This window comes from Oryctolagus cuniculus, chromosome 1 (genome assembly GCF_964237555.1).
Source record: "Oryctolagus cuniculus chromosome 1, mOryCun1.1, whole genome shotgun sequence".
In the NCBI taxonomy this organism is placed as follows: Eukaryota; Metazoa; Chordata; class Mammalia; order Lagomorpha; family Leporidae; genus Oryctolagus; species Oryctolagus cuniculus.
This window is the reverse complement of record NC_091432.1, coordinates 172,981,342-173,007,676: the sequence shown is the minus strand read 5'-3', so window position 1 is coordinate 173,007,676 and position 26,335 is coordinate 172,981,342. Positions and strand designations below refer to the sequence as shown.

At 35.5% G+C, this 26,335-nt stretch overlaps 1 protein-coding gene and 1 pseudogene across 1 annotated transcript in view; both read left to right on the top strand.

Moving 5' to 3' along the window:
• LOC138846189 (dapper homolog 3-like) overlaps positions 1 to 26,335 on the top strand; it is a 631,772-nt gene that overhangs the window by 457,435 nt on the left and 148,002 nt on the right. The window lies entirely within an intron of this gene.
• LOC127485407 (U2 spliceosomal RNA) lies at positions 9,098 to 9,195 on the top strand (annotated as a pseudogene).

Sequence of the window (26,335 nt, the reverse complement as noted above, 5' to 3'; positions counted from 1 at the left end):
GGCAATGCTAGTCATTTTAGAAACCTCACTGGAAATGGTCCCAGTGTTAATTTTGTTTAGGGGAAAATTCATAAGAGATGATAAATGCATTGTGATATAATAACCTCATCCTTTCATCTATCATATTGTTAAATCAAATTGCAAGTGTTGCATTAATATGATGAAATGCCTTCTCCTTACTTTTTCTTTTAGTCATTTAAGAGCTGAAATCAAATGAGAAAATTGGGCCCAAGTAAACAAGATTGCAAAATATTTAATCTATATACCAGTAAATTAAAAGCAAAGCATTGGTCATATATCTTTGAAATACTAAATTATGCAGAGAATATTAATACTGCCTTGAATATGGTTAACAAAGGGAGAATAACTGGCTCTTAGGTTCAATTTAATTTTTTAGCTTTTCTGATAGTCTGTGTTACACTGAAAATTTGGTTGCAGATTTAGTTCCTTACATTCACACACGTATCACTAGCAAGGGACATTCTTTACTTACAGCAGAACTGTCTCCTTTCACTGTGCATGTCCTTGTATACCCATGAAAGTATAATTAATACCTCTCTCTAATCTGAGCCATTATTTAGGGAAAAAGTATTATTCAAATATTGACAAACAAAAGGCTGTGGTAAAAATCACTCTGGAAACTCTCACCGTTTGTATTGAAACACCTCCTTTTTTTAAATGCTTCATCTGCACAGGGACTAGCAATGGCAGATTTTATTATTTACACTGGCACCATGCTCTGATAGAATGTTGTGATGCCTCCCAGAGAATGAGTTAGGTCATAACCCACATATGTAGATTCAACAAGGAATGACAATAGGGAAAGAAAATCCCTGGCTGTGCATGAATCTGTGTTAAAACATTAATTGTAATCTGCAATGCAGGTACGAAAAGATGGTAACTGGCATTTAAAAAGCATAGGTTTTAGAGTCCTATTTCCCTGTGTTCTGACTGTTGTGTTGCACATATTATTCATTAGTCGTATAACCTTAAGCAAGTTATCAAATCTCCCTGAGGTGTTTGTAAAACACAAAGCACATCTATTTCATAAAGCTTATGTGAGGATTAACTGAGACAATTAATACATATGAAGTGCCTTGCATGCAGCTTAACATAAAGGAAGGAATATGTGGATGCTGATACTCTCTATCTCTTTTTCTTCATGAGACTCCTCAAGGCAGAAAGTGAATTTCCCCTTGCCTTGGGATGTGCTGCCTATTTACAAACTGGAAAACATCACTGAAATCATCAATTTGCATGTTCAATGGCTTTTGTTTTCTTCTTTTGATCTCAACTATAGCCTTGCAATTGAAAACCATCCTGTGTACCCTTTCATTAGATATAATAAATCAGAGTTTACAGACTGCTAGGTCCTCCTACAGAAACTAGTTTCAAATTCTGTGAAGATTAAAAATGAAACTGAAATCAGAACTGACCCCCTAAAATTCATACAAAAATGTAGCCCCTTAAAGTTCCCCAGAAGTGCTATCTGGGGTGCCGCATATGCTACCGGAATTTGGGATGCCGTACAATTTCACTATATGCTTACTAATAAATCCCCAATATTAATAAGCCCAAGAGGGTTCTTGCCTAATATTTAGAGAAGAATTCTAAATACTGGCATCAATAAACGAGGCAGCATGATACATTTTAGGCTTTTATTTGGTGCAAAAGGTGCACAGGAAAGGGAGGGCTTTAGTTCAGTTTAAGGAGAGGGGACAATCTGGAAACTAGAATAGCGTCCATACCAAGCAGAGAGCAAGCCAAAAGCAGCAAGCACCTTGAGCTGCTATCCACCGCTTATCACCAGCAGCAAAGCAGAGGCAGAGAGCCTTTTGGGACACTCCTTGCCTTTTTATATATTTTCCACTGGGGTGTGGCTTGTGGACAGTTGGGCGCTCAGGTATGGTCAGGTAGAGCCTGATGTCACATGGGGGCATGGTGAGGGTATCAGGTAGGGTGTGAGGTCACACAGGGGCGTGGCAAAGGCGTGGTTTTCCAGCTCACAAATCTAATCCATTTTAGCCTGTATGCCTGCCTGCTTCAAAACCATCTTTAATGCTGCTCCAGTAAGGCTACAAAACAGTTATCGAGATAAAAAATGAAATTTTAACACCTCCATCTATTTTGTGTAACACTAACCTTGATCACATAGGAAATGCAGTCTCTGCTTTAATGGATGATCGCAAAGGTTATGAATGAAGCAAGCTCTTCTACTTTCATAATTATTGCTATGTTTATACACCTTTATTCTAGGTAAGTCTCACTGCCCTTGAGGTGTGATTTGGACAAGGGATTGTTTTCACCTTAAATTACAATGTATCTACTCTATGTCCAATAGGATGCCGAGGGTGTCACATGCATTCCTATTGGATCCTCAGCAACACTCCCATTTATCACATTTGCTGACTCAACAGATATTTTTGGCCCTGTTTCCAAATATGTTATTTTATAAACAAGGAGAATGGGGAAAGAAGCTCAAGGTATCACCAGGGAAAAGGGTGGATGTCATTCTACTACACAGCCACTACCTTTTATTTAAATGTTAAGTTACTCTGAAAGTTAAACAAACATTTACCAGACATACACTATGTTCTATGTACTGTACTGGTACTGTGAACTGACACACAAATGCATCTAATTAATTCTTGTGTTACAATTTTTGTGTATAGGTTAGTGGATTCTAACATTTTTTTTTTTTTACTGAAACCAGTGAATCATTTCATTATTAAAATGTGCTGGAATAATTTGTTTCTTATTTTATGCTTATTTTCAGAAATAGTGGAATAATATTTTTATTTTTAAGGGATATACATGTGAATTTTACCAAATAAGCTTTTTAAGGATGAATTAAAATTTTGGAAGATATTAACCATCATTTCACGTGATTGAAATTCATTCTATTTCCTTACGTACACTCATAATATACTCTCTGGCTGTTTATAATTTATATACACTTAATATGCTTGGGCATTTCGTTGCTTACTCCTTTCTTCCTTATAGTAAGACAACACTGCTTTTCTTGGAAGTTTTTCACTGATATTTTCCCTTTAACTTTACAATTGTCTCTTGTGTCCTCTCTTTGTCACTTTCAGATACTCTTTCATTTCTCATCTCCTCTCTTCTTTTCTCTTGTTGGTTGAGCTTCAGATGCTGACTGGATCACAGACCTTGATGAAACACATAGAAACAAACAAATAAACCAATACAGCTAGAACACCATTTCTTCCAGTCATTGCATCCCACTAATTTTTAAGCAGTTCTCAATAGTGATAATTTTACGCTGTGTGAAAGTATATATTTTTTAAACTAATTTTTTGCAGTTACTCAACATCTAGGCTTTTTCAAACATGTAATCCTTCTTTTTCACTTAAATATTTCAGCTGCACAAAGGATCACAAACAGACACTGATCATAATCCTAGTTTGTGAAACAGCCTTCATCACTTCATACAAGGCAATCTACCATTGTTGTTTTCCCCCTTCCTTATTCTCAATCCTATTCTAATTTTCAAAGGAGCCAACTGTAGTGTATTTATTATATCTCTTTTCTTTGTAGGAATGATAAAATGAGTATTTTTAAAAAGATTTTATTTATTGTTTTGAGAGGCAAAGTTACAGACAGAGAGAGGAAAAGACAGAGAAAGAGAGAGAGGTCTTCCATCAGATGGTTCACTCCCCAGATGGCTGCAATGGCTGTACCTGAGCCTATCGAAAGCAAGGAGCCAGGAGCTTCTTCCAGTTCTCCGATGCATGTGCAGGGGCCCAAGCACTTGGACCATCTTCCACTGCTTTCCCAGGCCATAGCAGAGAGCTGGATCGGAAGTGGAGCAGGTGAGATATGAACCAGCACCAATATGGGATGCCTGCATCTCAGGTGGAGGCTTAGTCTCCTACACCACCATGTTGGACCCCAAATGAGTATTATTTTAAAAATGAAATTATGAGCACAAATTAAGCACTTACTTTTTGCAGGGTTCTGACATGAAAAGTTGCCATTGTTAAAGCATGTCACAACACTAAGAGGCAAATATTTTGTTACTGTTATTTTTATCATTGTCATCATCAATAACTTCCATTTATAATTTTTTGTAGGCACAAGAAAAGAAATAAAACTTAACCCTAAACAAAAACAATTATGAGACCATTCAGTCTATGAAGTTTATATGAACCCAAGTGGTTTGGTTGAGAGTGTGTGTTTCAAACCAATTGTGCTCTATTGTTTAATGGTTCTCTGCATTTTTTCTGCATAGTAGCCCCTGAGATGGAGTTGCTGGACCATACGCATACACATTTTCCCAAAGTGTTGCCAGATTACTAGGATGGATGTACAATTTTTTTTGACAGACAGAGTTAGACAGTGAGAGAGACAGAGACAGAGAGAAAGGTCTTCCTTCCATTGGTTCACCCCCAAAATGGCCGCTATGGCCGGCACGCTGCACCGATCCGAAGCCAGGAGCCAGGTGCTTCCTCCTGGTCTCCCATGCGGGTGCAGGAGCCCAAGCACTTGGACCATCCTCCACTGCCTTCCTGGTACACAGCAGAGAGCTGGACTGGAAGAGGAGAGCAACTGGGACAGAACCAGCGCTCCAACCAGGACTAGAACCTGGGGTGCCGGCGCCGCAGGCAGAAGATTAGCCTAGTGAGCTGCGGCACCGGCTTGGATATACTAATTTACAATCCCACTTGCATCGTGTGAGTCTTGAATACATCTACACCCAGTACTCCATGTTTTTCTGTTTTGTGTTTTTTTTTGACAAAAGTATTATACAATACTTTTTTGATGAAAGTATTACACAATAAAATGAAAATCAATAATTTTAATTTGCCTTTTTTTTTTTTTTTTTGACAGGCAGAGTGGATAGTGAGAAGAGAGACAGAGAGAAAGGTCTTCCTTTTGCCATTGGTTCACCCTCCAATGGCTGCCGCGGCTGGCGTGCCATGGCCAGCGCACTGCGCTGATCCAAAGGCAGGAGCCAGGTGCTTCTCCTGGTCTCCCATGGGGTGCAGGGCCCAAGCACTTGGGCCATCCTCCACTGCCTTCCCGGGCCACAGCAGAGAGCTGGCCTGGAAGAGGGGCAACCAGGACAGAATCCGGCGCCCCGACCGGGACTAGAACCCAGTGTGCCAGCGCCGCTAGGTGGAGGATTAGCCTATTGAGCCATGGCACCGGCCTTAATTTGCTTTTATCTATTTTCTAGTATGTTTTAATATCTTACCAAAATACTTAAGAATGTACTACACATAAAACCAGGATAAAATAATATACAATAGAAATTTTTATGGAAAAATGGCAGGACAAAGTAATTATTTATCAATAATAGCCTTGATAGAACTAAACAAAATTCTCCAAATAAAAGATACAGACTGATTGAATGTGTTAAAAACAAAATTCATCTATAGACTACATCTAAGAAATATACCTCATGAACAAAGTTACACACAGATTGAAAGTGATAGCAGAAGTAGCTATCCTGATATCCAACAAAATAGATTCTAAGACAAAAACTGTTAAGGAGACAAAGAAATTCATTATGTAATTATTAAGGGATTAATTCAACAGGAAGATGTGACTATCAGAAAAGCACATGCACCCAGTGCTTGGGCACCTGCTATTTAAAACAAGTGTTAATGGGTCTAAAGGGAGGCATATGCTCCTATGCAATAATAATGGGGAGCTTTTCACACCTAATTTTCTTCAATGGGTGGATCAATGAAGCAAAATATCATCAACAAAGAAGCTTATTATTGATAAGTAATGACTTGGTCTTGCAGTTTTCCCATAAATATTCCTGCTGTTTATTTTGGATCTCCTTTGTTCTTTATGAGGAAGTTGTCTCCCTTCACGTTCTTTCATGACACTAATTATCTTTCTCTGTTTCTCTGTGTAGTACATCCTTAATTATCATTTGTAATGCTGGCCAAGAGATGATAGATTCTTTCACTTTTGCTTGTCTTGGAAGGTCTTTATTTCAACTTTATTTATAAATGAGAGCTTCTTTTGGTAAACTATTCTCTTGACAGTTTTTTTTCCTCTCCATTCTCTACTAGATTGTAAGGTTTTTGGTGAGAAATTTGCTGTCAATCTAATTTGAGATCTTTAAAAAATAATCTAGTATTTCTCTCTTGCACATTTTAGGATCTTTTCTTTATGTTTTGCATTTGAAAGTTTGACTATAATGTTCATGGTAAAGATCTTTTCTGATCATGCCTAGTTGGTATACTATGCACTTCTAGTTCTTGGATGTCCATATCTTTCTACAAATTGGGAAAATTGTCTGATATTATTTTACTTAAATTTTCTATGCTATTTTTTCCCATTCCTTCAGTAATTCTTAAGACATGTATATTTGGTTGTTTGATGGTATCCCAAAAACCTCAAAAACTGTTTCCAGTTTTTTAATCCATTCTTCTCTTTTTCTTTTCCTTCTTTTTTGTCTGACTGAGAAATTTCAGAAAAATTGTCTTCTAGCTCAGATATTCTTTCTTCTGGCTCACTAAGTCTGTTATTAGGGCTTTCCATTGTATTTTTATTTGACATATGCATTCTTCATTTCTACTATTTCAGTTTGATTTTTCTTTAATATTTCTTCCTCCCAGCAGAATTTATCATCCATGTTGTGTATGGATTTCCTTATTTCATATAAATGTTTCTTTGTGTTCTTGAGCAGTCTTACAATCATTCTTTTGAATTCCTTTTTAGGCATTTTGTCAATCTCCCTGTCTTCATGATCCAATATTAATGTATTGTTGTGTTCATTCTGAGGAGTCATATTGCCTTGCTTGTTCATGTTTCTTGTATTTCTATGTTGATTTTTACACATCTGGGGAAGCCATTGTTACTGTCTAATCTGAAGGGTGCGTTCTTGGAAATGTGCCTCATTAGCTTGGGGGAATGCCTTCAGATTACGGAGGAGAACCAGAGGTGTATATTGGGTGAAGCCAAGAGCTCTGGCAATTGTTTCTGGAGGGGGCTAGAATGCAAAGTGACACCCAAGTTGGGTATTGTGGATCTCCTCTGTAGTCATAGGGTAAGGAGATCTTGATACTTGCCACACCCTCGGCCTTCTTGCCAGTGTGAACTAGTTGAATGACTGCGTAGAATAAGCTCATGTCTGTGCACCCCACCCATTCAGATACAGGACCCATGCCAAGCACTTAAGGGCTCTGACAGTGACCATTAAACACTATGCAAGGTCCCTCCCCAGCACTGAGGGAACTCTGAGCAGGAGTCAGACGAGGCAAGTGCCCAGGGAGCAGTCACTCCAGCTACGAGAGTTGGTGGTGGTATTCTGGCAGCTGCTGCATGACTCTACACTCTCCTTGCTGCTCTATGGAGTGTTGTTCGTTCTGTGGGTTCTCCATTGAACATTTCTCTCAAACTGTCCCCTTGGAACGTGGTTCTTCCTTTTTTTTCTAGTATATTATCGTGGCCAAAATCGGTGAGTCTTTACCACATTGATCCAGCTTGGATCCCCTCTTTGATGACATCTTAAACATATACCATTTCATTCACCTAGCCAGTCTTCCTTTTAGAATTTTAAAATCTCATTTAATAAATGAAATCTGGCCCAATATTTCTTTTTTTATGTTGTTTAGTTTTAGTGTCAAAGTTACACACCCTTCATAAAAAATAAGTGCTTTTTCTCTTGCAAACTGCTAAAATAATTTGAAGGGTTATTTTGAAGTGTTTGTATTTTTCAGTAAAATTATCCATCAGAGATGTATGAATCTTATTTAGGTTTTCATATTTACTAGATATGAACAGAAGGAGAGTGGTCAGAAAGAAGCTCAGAGGGGAAGGGCCAGGGTGGTCCAAATCAGGTGGGCTGTTTTTAGTGCCCTAAAGGACTCAGACTTACCTTTTGCCCTGTTTCTGTTACCAATAATATCCGTCTGTGTGCTTTATGATTTTTCTTTTGCCTTAAGTTTCCCTTTGCCTGAAATGAATTGTCTATGCTAAATTTCCTTTGATTCAAGAATTTTCTGATATTTTAAAAATTCTTTATTTTTAATGTTTTAGATACAATATTTTTAAACTATTATATTTTTAAAATGAATTGGAAGGTGTATTCTAGTTAACAAATATAGTTTACTGATTTTTATTCTAATTGTATCTTATGTTGTTATTGGTGATCAACATTCAACTTTATATTTACCTTACTCTTTTTCCTTATAATTAGATATGTCCCCCAACCTTTTAAACTTTACTTTTAATTATAACTTCTAAATTATCTAATTTGATTTTGCTGGTTTAAACAGTAGCATGTGCTTATTTTTCCTGTAATGGTGTAACCTAATTAATAGTAACATCTTCCAGTCTCCTGTAGGATATTGCTACAGAGTTTGGACTCTGCAGCCAGATTGTGAGTTGAATAATAGCCCAGTGGCTTTGGGCAAGTTGACAAGTCTCTTTGCTTCAACATCCTAATTTTTAAATAAAGGATAATGATCAAAACCGCATCATATTTTTGTAAGCATTAAATAATTTTACTGCAGGTATCACAATATAAAAAACTGTCATGCATGCACTAAACCCACAATAAATGTGAAATAGCATTTTTATTATTTGTCAAATAAATATTATTAATATGATTTTACCTTCCTATTTAACTACTGTTCAGCATGCCTCTCTTTCCATGTATTACACACATCCTAACATGCAATAATTTGAAAGCTTTACTCTTTATTTTTAGGTATATTCTTTATCACAAGTGTCATCTATTTAGTAAATTCTTCATTTGCTCTGTATCCCATATGCCATTGCTTCCTCCTAGTTTGATTGCTTTGATTTTGACTATATTTTCTAAGAGTTAGTTCCAAAGATCTCTGTTGTGTATGATTTCTAAGATCTTTTATACCAGAGCACCTCTGTATTTTAGCCTCAAATTTAATTTTTTTATGTTGGAAATAACATTTCTTGCTCAAAGGTATTTTCCTTCAACATTGAAAATATTATTATCTACTGTGTCTGCTGCTATTGTTTATATGAGTGATGCTTATTTTTTTGTTATTTTTAGGTTACATGCTTTAACTATTTTAAGCCATTATAATTAAAATTTTGGTGTGATATTTGGAGCTCTAACATAATATACCTTATCTTTTCTCAGCCTTTTGGCTATGATCAAGTGCAATATCTATTCTTATCAGTTTAACATACTATACAAAAGTATGAATTTTAAAAGATAAACCCTTCTTCTTTGATAATCTATGAACTATTCATATTTTTTATTATTTTAGATGATTTTAATTTTAGAAGATTCTTTTTCCATATTTCTGTATTTACTCAACCCCAATAAACCCCTCTTTTAGTGACCCATAAGAACAGTTACATTTGTATTTCTCTTATGCATGTAGCTTACTGGATCTCTACTGAGATATTCCACCTCCAGGAGATATTGGCACACATTTTGGTTGTCACATTTGGGGATATTGTGGTATTTCATGGGTACAAATCAGGGACTTTTTAAACATCCCATAAAGCACAAAACAGCCCTCAAACAATAAAATTTACCCAAAATATTGCCAAGATTGAGAAGCTCTGATATCTGTGTATCTTTACTCTTCACTTTTTATTTCAATTATCAGTTTAATTTTGTGAGAAGTCTCTCATTCGTTATTCCTACTTAATAGTTTGTCCTTATCTGTATATCTTGTTCTAATCTATCCATCACTGAAATCTTTATGTCATCTATTATATTTTTCAGATCCCATTTTCTCTTTTATTACTCTGAAGATATTTGCTATCCATTTAAAAATTCCCATTCTGCTCTAATTCTGGCTCCTATAATATACATTTTGTTGTTCTTTTAAAAAAATAAAGTACTCACAACTCTGTCTTTCATTCATTTAACAATATCAGATTCCAAGCCTAGAACTTCATGGTTGGTGAAGGCAGAGAGGAATGACAACCGGGGTCCTAGTGTTCAGTCCTCCAGAACAGTACTGGTGGATTGAAGGGATCCTCTAGTTTTCCAATGTGGGCAAAATCCCTTCTTTGCCCATCCTCACTCCAAGGCAAGTGTCTCTTATACCTTGGGAACTTTCATTATCTCCATCTTGGATTCATCTGATGGGCAACCAGCATTTACTGTGCTTGCTCACTAATGGAGTCAAGGGGAAAGACATAAGCACTAGAAGGAGAGAATACTTGGAGGGCAAGAAAGTCCCATCATTGCCACAACAAAACAGTGATCCACTAACTTGGGGTAGAGAAAGGTTGCAACCAGAACACCCTCCTACAATTTAGCTCTTACCATCTTCCTAGCTCTGATTTTCTCCCATTTTGATTTGCAAGTTATGATGACTAGTGCTTCAGATCTGAAAGACACATTCATTTTCTTAAGTGTAAAAGAACTGGAGAGTAGATAACAACTACTTCAAAATGGGAAATGAAGAAATCTACTGTCATGAAATATGCTGAGGAGCCAACATTTTATTTTGACCCCCTTTCATAGCAAGCAGAGCTAAGAGAAGAAAGATTAGGGAAGTATGGTTATATTCTTAGAATTTTATCTATGAATACATGAAATATATTCTCTTCATATTAATAAAAATTTTAAAATGAAAGAATAATGATTAAAAAGTAATATCATAATACAAAAAATGTTAACAGCTATTTATTAAGTCCTATTAATTCTACTCTTTAAAATATATCACCCAAGAGTTCCCATATATTCGGTCTCATTGACTTTAATCTTAATTAGTTCAAAATCATATGTTACCTGAAATGTGAGAGTTTTCTCTTAAATCATTTTCCACTTCTGATTCCCCTCGACTTTTTTGTTTTCCACACTGCTATCAATCTGTTTTTTCTGATATGAACAATTTTTCATGTCACTTTCTTTTATAATCTCTTTCAATAGATTTTCTTTTAAGATTTATTTATTTGTTTGAAAGACAGAGTTACAGACAGAGAGATGGAGAGAAAGAGAGAAAGGTCTTCCATCCACTGGTTCACTCCCCAAATGGCCTCAGTGACTGAAGCTGAGCTGATCTGAAGCCAGGAGCCAGGAGCTTCTTCCAGGTCTCCCACATGGGTACAGGGGCCCAAGAATCTGGACCGTCTTCCACCATTCTCCTAGGCCATTAACAGAGAGTAGGATGGAAGAGGGAACAGCTGGGACATGAACCTACACCCATATGGAATGCCAACACCCCAGGGAGAGGTTTAACCTACTATGCCACAGCACTGTGCCCTTTCAATAGCTTTTCTTTGTCCTTAAATGGAAAATTGTTAATTATGAAATGCCGGTTGTTATAGTCCCTTGGTTTTTTGTCTGTCTTACTTCTCTTTGCTCTGTACACCTTTGCCACACTGGGTTTGTTAGGCTTCCTTCATATCATCATTTTGTTCTCTCAGTTTTCATATTTAGATTATTTCCCATGAACACTTTGTTCCTCATTCACCTGTCCTACTTATCCTGGGAGTCCAAGTTTAAATGCAGAGAGCATTGAGTGATGAAATCAAGCACATTGTCATTTTAAGATATTTATCATTGTGAAGCAATTTCCACTTCGGTTTAGCTTTCACTGTCTCCTTTTAAAGTATAAGGTTTGTGAAGGCAGGGACTCAATCTTATTACATCCCAAGCACCTTGTAGGTTGGCTATAACATTTCTATATTTTGTGAATGAGAGAATAAATGGAAAAAAATGACAAAACTGCTTAAAAGTACTTCCATGGAGTAAATATTCTGTGCTTGCCTGCTTTTTATCTTTAGAAGAATATGCTTCAGTGAGTAAGGAAGAAAAACAAACCTCAAGCAATTTCTTGATAAAAACTGCACATTAAATATTTATTACCTATCAATAGTACATTATATTATTTTTTCTGTTCACAGTTTTCCTTCTTTGAAATATAGCATTTAAATGGTTTACTCAAGTGAAGCTTTTCTTTTATAGAGATGACTGTGCACCTCATAAACATGGTTGAAGATCTCTGGAGGCTACTTCTAAACTGGTTCACTTTGTAAGCCTCTGTCACCACCCAGAGATAATTATTTGTATGATTTATGTGCTTGCAAAGAATTTTTGCTCAAGATAACCTTTTCCAATGACTTTTTATTATGTAACTGTCAAAGTATCTTGAGACTTGGGGTCTAGGATGCCTCTATGGATTCTCCTTTGGTTTACTTACACTTTTGATAATTGATTTGATTTTTTTATATATGGGCCAAAGTGTTGCCTTTTTTCTTCCATTAGGTCTGGCCAATTTTATGGGTGTAGTTTGGTTTTGATTGTTGAAAAATAAACTGCCTAATTTTTCCATTTTTAAATGCCTAAGCTGTTTTTTTCTTTAAATATAATGTAGATAGTCACCAAATTGGCAACATAAATTTTTAAAAAAACTCATTAAAAATCTTTTAACCTTGAGTTAAAAAAAACAACATAGAAGTAAATGGTGATTAAATAAAATACTAGATTTTCATGAATTATTCTAAGATTAACACAAACTATTGTGATACCTTGAGTAAGAAGTGTTTAAAAGAATACAGAAATTTGTGCTCCTCAAAGGAAGAATTCTTAATTTCATGGCCGTTTTCCACTGAATAAAAGAAAATGTCCTTAACAAATGCTGTTTGTAATATACTGCATTTTGAAGAAACAATGCTAGTGAGTTGCAGTTTAGTTTTATGTGCATTATTTCTCTGTTTTGCAGCCAGAACCATAAAACGACATTGTAAAATGCTATTAAAATAATCTTGCTGTATAATTTACATCATCTACATTGAGATATTTTTCTCTATTTTACCTTACTTATTTTCCTTCTCATTTTAGAAGTTATGTTAATGTGTTGAGAATAAGATTATTTATGACAACCACATCCTATCAAGGCTATAAATCATCACACTTTGCCCCATATTTTGAGTAATTAAATGGATTTTTCTTAAGGAACTGTTACAAAACTTAGAAAGTAAATAAAATAAAATCATATTTAAGTTAAATTTGAATATTTGCCTTCTAATGTAACACTAGAATGTTAAGGGATTGCATGTTTGGTCCACTACATCCAAAAACAAGAAACAAAACTGTTATACCATCACTTCCTATGTTCAGATACCTATTTTGGAAAATGACAGGATATCCTAATTGTTATATCTTAAAGTACACTTTTTGATGGAATATTACAGGTAGATTGTATAATTTCATTTTTTTTAGGTTTTAAAATTTAGATTAAAAATATTTTGCTGACAGGATATAGATTCATATATCAAAAAAGCTAATTATTAAGAGTGATGGGCATGAAAAATGCTTTCTCAATATAATTTCTAAAACTTAAACTTTCCTTCTCATAGTAGAAGCATGTTTTACATAGAAAAAGGCAGAAGATTTGGTGAAATGAAATGACCACATCAGATTAAGCCAGCTAATAAGTAGTAGTGCTGTAGAAAAGACACATTTTCATACTTTTTTGGAATAACCCTGTAAAAATCATTAACTCTCTTAAACTGAAAGACAAAAGTAATGACTTTCTTGGACCAACATAAAGAAGAACCATCAGTCCCTCACTGTTAACTAGATAAAGGAATTTGGTCATCACTACTGGTTTTTTTATTATTTTTAAGATTTATTTATTTATTTGAAAGGCAGAGTTACAGAGAAGCAGAAGCAGGGAGCAAGAGACAGAGAGGTCTTCCATCCACTGATTGACTCCCCAAAGGGCTACAATGGCTGGAGCTGGGTCACTCCAAAGCCAGGAGCCAGGAGCTTCCACTGGGTCTGTCATGCTGGTGCAGGGGCCCAGGGACTTGGGCCATACTCCACTGCCTTCCTAGGCCATGGCAGAGAGCTAGACCGGAAGTGGAGAAGAAGGAACTCAAACCAGTGCCCATATGGGATGCTGGCACTGCAGGTGGCAGATCCACCTGATACACCACAGGACCTGCCTCCATTACTACTGTTTTAAGGAACACATTTAATAATATAAAAGATAAATAATGTCAACGTAGTTATTTTCTAGAACCTAACATTCATTTTAATGGATTTAAGTAATCTACTGATCCTTAGTAATTCTTAGAATTTAGAAAGCTATGACATGTCTTAATTCCTGAATCATAAGAAAGAGTAAAATTATCTTAACTACTTCTTAGATGTACATGTGGTATTGATTTACTTAATTCATTACTGGCTCTTAATTGACTATTCCTCATTTATGATATTTTGTCAATATATGTTAAAATAATGATAGATACCACTATACTCATATTTGTGTAATTCTAATTAGTTGCTTCCATTTGTATTTGGAAATATGTACACAGAAATTATGTAAATTAATTCACCTTTAAATTCCTAATCTTTGGGAAGAGAGCTAGAAGAAAAAAATGGTATCTTTTGTTGGTATATGGTTTCCAAAATGTCTAACTCTTCCTGTGAGTGAAAATTTTGAACCTCTACCTCTGCCACATTAGGAAAATTGTCTTAATTTGGTAAATGATGTCAAGCAAAAGCCAATTACTGCTCAAGCATATAGTTCTAAATACAGTGCTTAATTTTGTATGCATGCACATATGGTATGGCTGACATTTATTTTTGCTAGTGGTAGGAAAGAATTTTCTCCAAAATTTAGTACAGTAAGTGCTATCATTACCATTATAGTACTGAGACAAACCTTGGCTATCCTAAATTTAATATTCATGATTTAACTGTTCATGTGAAACCACAAGTCTCAGGGCATCCTATTATTTGCAATTGATCTGAGACTCAGCTTTCAATATAATGTGCTAAGAAAGCTTTAGGCACAAACCAGGTATTTACCTAAAGAATGAAACCTGACAGCTGCCTTGCACGAACACATGCCTCACCATGAGTCCTTATTGTATTTTTACTTATCCTTTGTTTTGAGATGTTCTTTTGTGAATACTAATACATCCAGTTTGTGGAAAAATGTTCTAGAAAATTTTAAATTATTTGGGAGTGATAAAAAGGGAGAATATTCTACATAAATGACAACACTTGTAAATTTAGAAAAGTGTGAAAATTTGGGCGTAATTATCTTTGTGGGATATGATTGACTTAAGTTTTGATAAGATCATAAAAGTATGTGATAACTTATATGGGAAGACTGACCCTACATCTTATTAGCTATGAGATATGTCTCCCTAAGGATTTATTCCCTTCCGCACTGAATAGCTTTACACAAAGACAAGTCACTTCAGCTTTCTTTAACTCAGCTCCTCATTCTTGACAATAATAAAAAATAACACCATTTCCAGTTTTACAAGGCTTTGTAACATTTTGTTTTATGTATTTAATTTTTTCTTTTCTTTTCTAAGGAACTTAACATTTTTATACCTAAATAGATTTTAAAAAGTCATGATACTCTAAAGCAAACCCCAACCCTTCGCAGTAAATTACCCCAATATAAATACTTCTAATTACAATAAAAATGCAAAACTCAGTCATCTGGAATCAATGTAATATTATATTCCAAAGTAGATGAAAAATGTTACAGTGGAGCAAATATTGAGCCTAGCAGTTAAATCCTGTTTGAGACACCCATATCTTTCACAGAGGTACCAGCGGTCATACTTGACTCCAGCTTCTGATTCTAGATTTCTGCTAATACAGACACTGGGCGGCAGTAGTCATGGCTCAAGTAATGGAGTTCCTGCCACCCACATAGTAGACTTGGGTTGAGCTCCAGCCTTCTGCTCCCGACTTAGAACTAGCACTGTCTCTCCATCTCTTTTTCTATCTTTTTGTCTCTCCTTCTCAAGGATAAAGAAAAATACAAAGAAAATGGTCATAATGTTCTATCATACAAATTATTTTGTCAAGTAGTAGCTTACGAACCAATGGCTTCACATTTATAAGGAAAAAAAGAGACTATCAATATTTATGTAACAGTAGAAGCTTTACACTTTTCCTATATATTTTACTTAATTGTCATTTTTATTTATAAGTATGTAATGATACCGTCTCTCTAATTTTCAGTGATTTTGGGACTGGCACTGTGGCACAGCAGGTCAAGCCACTGCCTACAATACCAGCATCCCATGTGGGAGCCAGCCAGTTCAAGTTCTGGCTTCTCCTCTTGTGATCCAGTTCCATGCTAATGCTCTAGGTAAAGCAATGGAAGATGGCTCAAATCCTTGGGACCCTGCAACCATGTAGGAGATCCAGATGAAGTTTCTGGCGCCACTTCAGCATGCCCAGCCCCAGCCACTGTGGCCATTTAGGGAGTGAACCAGTGGATGGTAAATCCTCTCTCTCTCTCTCTTTCCCTCTGTCCCTCTTTCCCTCCCTCCCTCTCTCCCTCTCTCCCTTTCTCCCTTTCTTCTTTTCTCCCTTTCTCCCTCTGTAACTCTACCTTTCAAATATTAAGTAAGTAAATCTTAAAAAATGTTAAGGCAAGGTTTGTTTGTACCATACAATTGTGTCTCTGTGTTACACATGTGCTACTGCCAATGTCTGCTTCAAGACTCCAGATTCGGTTGAGCATTAAATGAGTCTGGAGAAGAGTCAGCTGTGAATAAGCTAAGCTGCCCCATCAAAAGTGACCAGATTGAGAATGGCAAGTCCAACAAGAACACAATTTAGTCATTCAGATAGAGAATTATGCATAAATGATGGTTAGATTTTAGAACAACTTCAAATAAAAATTTCTTTCAAGTAACTCAATAGATAAAATTTCAGCTACTTGTTTTGTATCTTTAATAAAGTTGTATCAATAATAGTATATTAGTATTGCTTTAGTTTTAATAGTCTTTGGGAAGAATGAAATGCTGTCTTCTTAGAACATCACTTCACATTAAGTAGTGATATAAATATATGAATATTTATACTTGACTTGTGCTTGAGGTTATGTTTTAAGCATTGACAAGCCAACAAAATCTAAGTGATAATTTATACCACTTTTATAAACATAAAACTGCCAGTAGAATGAAAGGACTTTTTCAGTGAGTCAGCCTTTAGACTTTGACTCCTTAGGAATACCATCATATGTGCATTTGAGGTCCAGCATAAACATGTTAACACTCCCTTATGGAAATAAACTTTTTAATCAATCTTTGAAACTTGAAATAAACTCTTATGAAGCTGGAGTTATATTATTTGTTTCCTTTAAATAATGACCAAGAAAATACAAAACAATGTTTTGTCATGCTAAAACGAAAGAATGTTCCTGCAGTTTCTACTCTCTAGTATTTCTGGATTGGACAAAAAAAAGTAAATAAATAAAAAGAAGAAGAAGAATCAGAATATACATATTTAGAAACTCAACAGTACATATCTTAACTATCGATATCCCTCTGTAGGACTTCCTCAATTTAGTAGTGTCTGGCTTTATATATTGTTACTGTTTAGGGCATTTTATTTATGTATATATTGAACACACATGTAAGGATTAAATTCTGTGTATTAGATACCAAGACGTATTGATACTAGCCTATACAAGTACTGATGTTATCTCACAAAATCAAGGAACTGAACTTTATTGGAATTATATTGGGTGCATAAAAGGAATGAGGGAGGGTTCATTAATATTTAGTCCTAAGTTTTTATTAATACAAAGAGAAAAGATTTCATGTGTTCCATAGGTACAAATCTAATAAGATAGCCATGTTTCTTTCCCTACCTTACTCCCTCCCTCAATCCCTCTCCTTCCTTCCTTTTTTATTTTTCTTTAATTTATACAAAAACATAATTTCACTCTAAAATCCAATGCTTAATACACTAGTAAGAATAATATTCAACAAGGAAAAAATAGAAAGATGACTGTTCCACGGGAGTATAAACAACAGCTTAAGACAACAATCAAATCCAAAAATACTCATTGCATTCCTATACATTTTTGTACTCTGTGTGAACCACTACATATCAGAGAAAATATATATTTGTCTTTGGGGACTGGCTTATTTCACTAAGAATAATGGGTTCCAGTGGGATCCATTTTGTTGTAAAAGATAGACTTTTCTTATTTTTTTGTGATTGAGTAGTACTCCATAGTGTATGTATACCACATTTTTTTTATCCAGTCATTAATTGATGGGCATCTGGGTGGATTTAATATCTTAGCTATTGTGAATTGAGCTGTAATAATAATGGATGTACAGTTGACACTTTCATATGCTGATTTCATTTATTTTGGGTAAATTTCCAGGAGTAGGATGGCTGGGTCATTTCATAGATTTATTTTCAGATTACTGAAGAATCTCCATACTATACTCCATAATGGTTATACTAGTCTATATTCTCACCAACAGTGGATTTAGGTACTTTTCCCTCATATCCTAGCCAGCTTTCATTGTTTCTTTGGTCTTTGGATGATAGCCATCTAACTGGAGTGAGTTGATACCTCATTGAAATTTTTTTGACATTTCTGATGCCTAGGGATCCTGAACATGTTTTCATGTTTCTGTTGGCCATTTATATTTCATCCTTTGACAAATGCCTGTTCACATTCTTTGCTCATTTTTTAACTGGATTGTTTGTTTTGTTGTTGTTGTTTTTGTTGTGTTTCTTGAGCTTTTTATAGATCATGGATATTTTGTTCCATTCTGTCAATTGCCTCTTCTTTGTTGAATGTTTTCTTTGCAGTGCAGAGGCTTCTTAGCTTGACTTAATCTCATTCTGAGTATGGATCACAATTTATTATTTCTTTGCATTTCCTGTGTTATTTGGTAGAAAATTGGTCATTACAGATAATACCAGCTGTGAACTCTGGTCTATATAACATTTGATTGGCAAATCTGTGGCATTTTTAGAACATTTATTGGAACATTTATTGGAAATGTGGAGCCATAGGGAGAGAGGAAAGAAAGTGTGTGTGTGTGTGTGTGTGTGTGTGTGTGTGAGAGAGAGAGAGAGAGAGAGAGAGAGAGAGAGAGAGAGTTTGTCTTCCATCCATATGTTCCCTTCCAATAGGCCACAATGGCCAGGTGCCTGGAATTCCATTTAGGTCTCCTGTGTGGGTGGTAGTGACCCAAGTACTTGGGTTATCTTTGTTTGCTTTCTCAGATGCATTGGCAGGAATCTTGGTCAGAAGTGGAACAGTCAGAATATGAACCAAGCCAGGAGCTCAGAACTACTTCTGAGTCTCCCATGTGGGTGGCAGAGATCTAAGTACATGAGCCAACATGGATCTAGAACTCCAATCCATGAACTGCAATACAGTTGGTGAGAATTCTAAATGGTGTCTTCAGCTGTTGGGCCAAGTGAGCAGCCCTGGTATAGATTTTTATTCTCATGTTTCTGTAGCAATTGCTGTAGATGTTGGATAGTATGCTTATGATGGAAAGCCTAACTCGAGGGTAGAATTTCCTCTGGATTATCCCTGCTTGGTGCATTTTGTAGTGTCTTTAGGTAGGTGGGGTTTTAGGGCCAGCATTGTGGCATAGCAGATAAAACTGCAACTGGCACTACTGACATCCCATATGGATGCTAGGACATGTCCTGGATCCTCCCCATCTGAACTAGTTCCCTGCTAACAGCCTGGGAAAAGCAGTGGAAGATGAACCAAGTGCTTGAGCCCCTGCTACCTACATGGGAGACCTGAAAGAAGCTCCTGGCTCCTGGCTTCAGCTTCATCCAACCATGGCTGTTTCAGCCATCTGTGGCATCAGTCAGCTAATGGAAGACTCTCTCTATCTATCTCTGTAAGTTTGTCTCTCTGTCTCTATAACCCTGACTTTCAAATAAATAAATAAATATTTTTTGAAAAAACTGAGTGTGGTATTAATTATCCAGTGTTTAAGAATTTGTGGAAGCAAAACCTCTTACTCTTCTGCCATTACCAGTAATGCCTTTTCTCTTTCACTTTTTTCTTGTGTCTTTTTTTTTTTTTTCTGTAAGGGGTCAACCATTCATATACTGTAAGTGTTGGAGCAAGAGGCCAACCTCCATTAAATTTGTCATTTTCAGAATTATCCCACTATTCTGTCCATATATTTGAACCAAACTGATTCCATGCAATTTCTAGAATGAATTATTTGCCAGAGGTCATCATTGTTCTTCTGCAATGAACTCCTTCAAATTTTTCTTGCCTTTTTATGCTACTAGACATGCAAACCTTAGAGGGAAAGAAAGAAAATACAATTAAACTGTGATTATCCTACTCTACTTTCCCATCTACTTTCTCTTAAATTTAAATAGGGTACATTTTTCTAGGTTTAATTGCTAAGATTGTGGTATTCACACACACACACACACACACATACACACAACTTTTTTATGAAAGAGCACTAGAATTTCCAATTTGTTTTACCTTTGACTGGTACTCCTATAAGAATATTAAGTCTTAAACTTTTATAGTTAGTCATTGAATTAGTGAGTGACATATCTATTTTCTTTTTAATAAATACCCTTTTGGCTAAAAACTTTATATTGGAAAAAAGAAAGATTAAAACATTTTCTTTCTTTTTTAAATATGGGAAGATACACTGCTGCTTTGGTATTTCCAGAGAAAGGGAAGCACAAAAGATGCTGTTCTTGTGATTTTTCTGTTAGATCTCTATAGAGATTTTAAAAGGCAAATGTTAGGAATAAGAGCCCATGCAGAGGCAAGGTATCATAAAGGACATGGCTGACTCCAGGCATGCAGCAGCTGTGAAAACATCATTTCTGCTGCAGATAATAGTGTGGATCATTACACAGACATCTTAAGCAGCACTACCTATTATAGTGAACACAGGGTTTTTCAAAAACAACAAATTAGTAATAGAAGATCTCTTAAATCCCCTGATCTAAAAAGTAATCTTTACAATTTATGAAATATATCAAGGTGGATAAAAGTATTAAACAAAAACAGTTTTATACTAAAAATGTATTACATTGCTATATGAAATTTCTAACTTATTGTGACAAATGCAGTGCTGTTTTCATGTATTTTGTAATGTTTTAAATGATGGCATCACATTACAAAGACAAATATTTCTTAGAACATCAAAATGTCCTACAACTTTAAAAACCTATATAGTAGAATTGCCTCCTTTAACTCCTTACCTTCACTTCCAGAGATAATGGCCACTGAGGCACCATGAGCCATGCTTGCACAGTTCAAATTGATACTCAAATCACAATGCACCTTCTGCAGACTCTTCTAAGGGATGCAGCTCTTTGCACATTTTGGTTTCCTCCATCACTTACACAGCAGCAACCCCTACAGCTATATTGGGAGAAGGTGAGTTTGGACTTTAGCTTTCCCTGAGGCAAAAATAATAGCTTTAGAGGCTTTGCAGGTAAGCTGAGGATAAGCACTATATAGAAAACTTCATGAATCATTTTCTTTGTGTGCTCAAAATAGCCATACTAAGATATCTCATATTTGTACATATAATACTTTTCTAAAATGTAAAATTCACAAAGGGAGAATCCATGATCTAATAGGTAAACAGATAATATCTGCCACTTTGTATGTATCAATCTCTAACTGTGTATTTCTAGCATTTTATTGATCTTTGAATATTTTCTTTGTTTTATTAATTAGAGTACACTTGTGTATGCAGTTATGATTAGAAATTGACTAATTTTAGAACATTGAAATTTCTATCTTTAAGCATTTAATTTTTATAAATTCTCTACACTTGAGAGGTAGAAACAATAATTTTAATTAACATTCTAACCTATTATGTGAAAAAATAAAACATAATTACCCTGAAAGATTCCAGTTTTTCATACATGATTGCTAAGTAGAATGTGACTCAGCTATCCCATCATTGTCATCTCGTAAACAGCACTGGAAGGCAATAGCTCAGGTGTACATTGATTAATTCCTAGTAGATGAAATTTGTGGAGGTTCAGGATGTTAAATAGTCATCATTTGTGATATCTAATGTGTGGATGTGTGTGAGTGTGTGTGGAGTTTCATAGAATAGATCCAAAAGCCTCATTCCTTAAGAATTCATGAAACAGAATGCCCAGTTTATCGTTTTTAATGTGTAACTTTACATTTAATTGACCAAAAATGTATTTAGACACATGGAAACGCACCCAAATTCTCTAAAAGGGTGCTCAAAATGAATGAGGTTTAGTTCCACTATTAGTAGACCAATCTTCTAGAGATCTTTTTGAGCTCCTTTCTGAAATTCACATCAGTCTCCATACTATTCTGTAAGTCGCCGTGTTTATTATGAAAAATGTCAGTTTTTAATACCTGCAAAATCCAAGTAGGTAAATTCTGTACATTCGATTTATAATACTGTTGGATTTGAAAGCTTAATAAAATTTTCAACATGAACAGTTTTTTATAACTGTCAGTTCTATAAATGGTTCAAATATTTTAGAAGGACAGTAGAATAATGAGCTTATAGATTTTGTGCATATTTGAATATAACATTATTTTATACCTGTAAGGTTTGAAAGAGATCAGCATTGTTGATGAAAATCAAAATACTAAAAATTAAAGTTATCTCAGGACATTGGATACAGTGGAAACATCTGATGCCTTGTCACCTATTTTATTTCAGTAAAACATATTCCTATCCTGAGTTTTTTGAAAATATGTTATTTTTACCACTTCAAGTTCTAGGAAAGAAGAACAATTTTGTTTACTCCCAGGTGGCTTAAATTTGATTTGAACTCACAGCAGAGTTTACGCTGATGAATAGCTTTTCATTGAACATGAATAAATTGAGAAATTCAGATTAGTCAGCCACTTTTCTTCATAATTTAAATTCCAGAGAAGAAGCATTTAGCAAAAATAGAACACAAAGGGCTGTGCAGTTGATGAATTGCACCTGATGACTAGCTGAATTAATAAAATTATTAATGAACTAGACAAGAAAGCTTCTTTTCAGGATATCTATAAAAATGATAGTTTTAAGTAAACAAAAAACCAGCGTGATATCAAAAGGAGCAAGTGCGTTGTTAAATTGATATGCATACTGATGATATTAGAAACAGATGTAAGCTATTCAACTCACTTTTTTTCTCACCATGGAAATGTTCTTTCTTTTGCTTAAAAACTGACTTAACTACTAGATATCACAAATGATCAAATTTAAAAATCAGACATTCTTTCAGGAATTCGTTCTTTCTCTTGGATATATATATTTATATGCATATATATAATTATGTATATTTATACTTGAGATAAATGTGTTTAAAATTATATACAGATATTTTTAATGCATCTAAGGGTACTTCAAAAAGCTTATAATAAGATGAAATTTAACAAGTTTGTCTTTTGCCAATAGTGTTTTGAAATCCATGAATACTTTATTTGCATATTTTGCATTTTCCATGAATTTTTCTGGACCCTTCCTGTGTGTATATGTAAATTTAAATGTCATTTGCCTTTCACAGAGATCTTCCCTTTAAAAGTTTCAGATTTCTCCAAAATATATATACAGGATATTTTATTCAGGTAGGTATATCATTTAGAGTTAGCTTGAATTTCATCTTAGTGTATTTCTGTAATTCTTTTAAATATTACAGTGAATTTTTCCCTGTGTTAAACATTTATCTCCTATTTATTAACTGTTCTTGATCTTACTGTTATGACACTAAATTTGGAAATGATTGTTACTAATGTGAAAACACTAAACTTTCAATGTTTATAATGTTAATATCTTACTATTTGGCAACCAAACATAGCATTTTACTAGCCACATTTTCCTATAATTATAAGAGATTTTTTTCCTTTTTAAAAAAAAAGATTTATTTATTTATTTGGAGTCAGAGTTACACACAGAGAGAAGGAGAGGCAGAGAGAGAGAGAGACAGAGAGAGAGAGAGAGAGAGAGAGAGAGAGGTCTTCCATCTGCTAGTACACTCCCCAATTGGACACCACCGCTGGAGCTGTGCCGATCCGAAGCCACGAGCCAGGACCTTTTTCCAGGTCTCCCACGTGGGTGCAGGGGCCCAAGGACTTGTGCCATCTTTTACTGCTTTCCCAGGCCATAGCAGAGAGCTGGATGGGAAGCGGAGCAACTGAGACTCAAACTAGTGCCTATATGGGATGCCGGTACTACAGGCGGTGGCTTTACCTGCTAGGCAGCAGGGCCAACCCGTCTTAGCTATTCTTAATCATGGTTTAGAATTTATTAAATCCCTAATTTCGGACTTTCACTGAGAACAAAAACTGAGCTGAATGCCTTAAAAACCGCTCTTGGCAGGTTAAAATTTAATCTTTTTTTTTTTTAACTTTTATTTAGCAAATATGAATTTCCAAAGTACAGCGTATGGATTACAATGGCTTATTCCCCCTATAACTTCCCTCCCACCCTCAACCCTCCCAATTCCCGCTCCCTCTCTCATTCCATTCTCATCAAGATTAATTTTCAATTATATACAGAAGATCAATTTAGTATATATTAAGTAAAGATTTCAACAGTTTGCACCCACACAGAAACACTAAGTGAAAAATACTGTTTGAGTACTAGTTATAGTATTAATTCACATTGAACAACACATTAAGGACAAAGATCCTACATGAGGAGTAAGTATACAGTGACTCCTGTTGTTGACATAACAAATTGACACTCTTGTTTATGGCGTCAGTAATCATCCTAGGCTCTTGTCATGAGTTGCCAAGGCTATGGAAGCCTTTTGAGTCCACTGACTTCGATCTTATTTAGACAAGGTCATAGTCAAAGTGGAGGTTCACTCCTCTCTTCAGAGAAAGGTACCTCCTTCTTTAATGGCCCGTTCTTTCTACTGGGATCTCACTCATAGACATCTTTCATTTAGGTTTTTTTGTTTGTTTGTTTATTTGTTTTGTTTTTTTGGCCAGAGTGTCTTGTATTTCCATGCCTAAAATACTCTCAAGGGCTCTTCAGCCAGATCCGACTGCCTTAAGGGCTGATTTTGAGGCCAGAGTGCTGTTTAGGACATCTGCCATTCTATAAGTCTGCTGTGTATCCTGCTTCCCATGTTGGATCGTTCTCTCCCTTTTTTATTCTATCAGCTAGTATTTGCAGACACTAGTCTTGTTTATGTGATCCCTTTGACTCTTGGACCTATCATTATGATCAATTGTGAACTGAAATTGATCACTTGGACTAGTGAGATGGCATTGGTACATGCCACCTTGATGGGATTGAATTGGAATCCCCTGGCACATTTCTAACTCTACCATTTGGGGCAAGTCAGCTTGAGCATGTCCCAAATTGTACATCTCCTCCCTCTCTTATTCCCACTCTTATATTTAACAGAGATCACTATTCAGTTAAATTTAAACACCTGAAAATAATTGTGTGTTAATTACAGAGTTCAACCAATAGTATTAAGTAGAACAAAAAAAAAATACTGAAAAAGATAAAGTATTAAGTTGTACATCAACAGTCAGGACAAGGGCTGATCAAGTCACCATTTCTCATAGTGTCCATTTCACTTCAGGAGGTTTCCTTTTTGGTGTTCAGTCAGTTGTCACCGATCAGGGAGAACATATGATATTTGTCCCTTTGGGACTGGCTTATTTCACTCAGCATGATGATTTCCATATTCCTCCATTTTGTTGCAAATGACCAGATTTCATTGTTTTTTAATGCTGTATAGTATTCAATAGAGTACATATCCCATAATTTCTTTATCCAGTCTACTGTTGATGGGCATTTGGGTTGGTTCCAGGTCTTAGCTATTGTGAATTGAGCTGCAATAAACATTAAGGTGTAGACAGCTTTTATGTTTGCCAATTTAATTTCCTTTGGGTAAATTCCAAGGAGTGTGTTGGCTGGTTTGAATGGTAGGGTTATATTCAGGTTTCTGAGGAATCTCTAGACTGACTTCCATAGTGGCTTGACCAGTTTGCATTCCCACCAACAGTGGGTTAGTGTCCCTTTTTCCCCACATCCTCGCCAGCATCTGTTGTTGGTAGATTTCTGTATGTGAGCCATTCTAACCGGGGTGAGGTGAAAACCTCATTGTAGTTTTGATTTCCTTTTCCCTGATGGCTAATGATCCTGAACATTTTTTCATGTGTCTTTTGGCCATTTGGATTTCCTCTTTTGAAAAATGTCTATTGAGGTCCTTGACCCATCTCTTGAGTGGGTTGTTTGATTTGTTGTTTTGGAGTTTCTTGATCTCTGTGAATTCTAGTTATTAATCCTTTATCTGTTGCATAGTTTGCAAATATTTTTCCCATTCTGTCGGTTGCCTCTTCACTTTCCTGACTGTTTCTTTTGCAGTACAGAAACTTCTCAATTTTATACAATCCCAAATGTTAATTTTGGCTTTGAATGCCTGTGCTTCCGGGGTCTTTTCCAAGAATCTTTGCCAGTACCTATATCTTGAAGGGTTTTTCCAATGTTCTCTAATAATTTGATGGTGTTGGGTTGTAGATTTAGGTCTTCACTCCATGTTGAGTGGATTTTTGTGTAAGGACTGGGATCCCTTCATTGAGATCCCTGAATGTCCTATTCCTATCTGCAAACAAAAACCCAAAAATTCAGCTTTGTT